Source organism: Macrobrachium rosenbergii, chromosome 4 (genome assembly GCF_040412425.1).
Source record: "Macrobrachium rosenbergii isolate ZJJX-2024 chromosome 4, ASM4041242v1, whole genome shotgun sequence".
Lineage (NCBI taxonomy): Eukaryota > Metazoa > Arthropoda > Malacostraca > Decapoda > Palaemonidae > Macrobrachium > Macrobrachium rosenbergii.
The window spans coordinates 27,775,001-27,777,500 of NC_089744.1; positions in this window are offsets into that span (position 1 = coordinate 27,775,001).

Below are 2,500 nucleotides of genomic sequence, written 5' to 3' on the forward strand. Positions count from 1 at the left end.
ACGTGCACACCAAATCTGGGCTAAATCGGTTCGGTAGAAGTAGGTAAAAAATCGGTTGCAAGTTTTGACCCAAGCAAACACAGACAAACAAAGAAGTGAAGTTAAATAAAAGCGTGTAAAAAAGATACCTATCACACTCCCTTTGATGTAAGTAGCCTCTTGAGACTGATTCAGCATTTCAAAGAATATACTGCTTAAACTTTCTGTATCGTCTCCCTATATAACAGATTTTTCTTCTTCCGAGATATATCAAAATATATATCATTACTGACAAAAAAGTGATGTTTTTGTACCCTTCGTGGACTGGTGGGGTCCCTGGAGACCCCAGTGAGTCTTTGGTATCAAATATCTTTCGCTATTTACTGAAAAAATACTCATATTCGCTTAATTTTATCATTAGTTGTTTGTAAATATTCACAAGTGTTAATAGCTTAGGATAATCAATTTTAAGGGAATGACAGGTAAAAATATACCTCTGGGGTCCTCAGGGACCCCATCGGTCTTCCGTGTCCCTAATTTATCTCTATTTTGTTTTGGTACAACTCTAAAAGCTATGTGTTTTCTAAGCTTAGGTCACTGTGCATAATCTACATGTTAAATAATTTTTCCATAATATTATTTCTGAAGTTATTTATTGGTGCTTCTTTTGCATGTATCTAGTTGCTGATGCCATAATAACCTTTAAAGTAAGTTATTGGTGCTTCTCCTGGGTGTAACTGAGTGTTAAATGGGTTAATTGGGTGAAACTAGTTTATTGCCTTTATTATCTTTAAAGTTAAGAATTCTTTGAAAACTTTTCATCATGTATTAAAAGAGCCCACATTGTTAATAGTCATTATTCAGTTAGCATACAAATAGGTCGAGGAGTTTGACTGCTATTCACCTCTAAACAAAGTGCTCAGTATTGATATAAACAACCACTTTTATTCTTTTTTAGATAAATTGAAAGTTCATATATCCTAATATATATCATTATCAGCATCTATGTTTTATGGTAAAAGACCTCTAATGGACAATATTGATGATATAGATGAAGAAGAAAATTATGTAAATTTAGACAGTGATATATCTGATGCTGAGAATTACGAAATAAATGATAGGAGTGATATAAGTAGTGACAGTGATGATAGTTTTGATAGTGTTGATGATGATGATCAAGATGTCAATATTGTGGTGGGTAAAGACAAATCAACTCAATGGTATACTGAGGCACCTAGACGAAGGTGTAATGTTGTACAAAATCCCCTTCGGGAAAGGGAAGGTGTACACGAAGTTGTAACTGCTCATAGTGCGAGTCCTACATTCACTTTCTTTCTCACTGATGAAATAATGGATCTTACTGTACAAGCAACTCATGAAAAAGGAGCTTGTATTTATGCTGAAGAATGGAAGGTAGTAGATTGTGTTGAATTGATGGCTTCATCTTCGATCTGGAGTGGACAAGGATGCATTCAAACCTGTTGATGAACTATTCAATACTAAGACAGGACCACCAATTTATCGTGCTTCTATGAGTCGCGACAGGTTCAAACAAATAAAGAGGTGCATGAGATTTGATGAGATGTCAACACGTGCAGTGAGAAAAAGTGGTGAACAAGGGAAGTTGGCACTTATATATATGAAGTTTGGCATAAGTTCATTGAAGCATGCCAAGTGAACTATAAAGCTGGATCATGTGTTACTGTTGATGAATCTCTAGTATCATTCCGAGGAAGTTGTTCCTTCAAAGTATATATGCCATCAAAACCAAATAAATATGGGATTTAAATCTGGTGCATAGTAGATGCTACTAATGCTTATCTCCTAAATGCACAAATATATTCAGGGAAGGGTCCTGATGGTCCGGAACGGCAACAAGCCAGTAGGGTTGTTCGGGATCTCACCACAGATATTACTAATTCAGAAAGAAATGTGACATGTAACATCTTTACAGATTTTAACCTTGCTCTAGAACTACTGAACAAGAATATTACTCTATTGGGAACACTTAGGAAAAATAAACGGGAAATACCCCCATCATTTCAAGCATCGCGGCATCGCACAGAGCAATCAACAATGTTTGGCTTCAGCAAATATCATCATCTTTTGATATGCAGCTACATCCCGAAGATCAATAAAGCAGTCATTTTACTGACCACAATGCATTATGACAATAAGAAACAAGATGAACCTTTCAAACCCGATATGATTCTGGACTATAATGCAACAAAGGTGGGGTTGATACCTTAGACCTCTTAGTCAAGAACTATTCATGTATAAGAATCACAAATAGACGGCCTTTGGTTATTTTTTTACTGGATGATTGAAGTTGCAGGATATAATGCTGCTGTATGTTTCATGGAAAAGAATTTTAATGTCTATACTGGAAGCCAAAAGCGCAGGAATTTTCTCTCCGACTTAGCAGAACAGCTTTGTAAGCCACTGATCCAGCGGCGTTTCAGATATTTACGAGCTAATTTCCCAAGGCATATAATTCAATGAATGGAAGCCTTCATGAGTA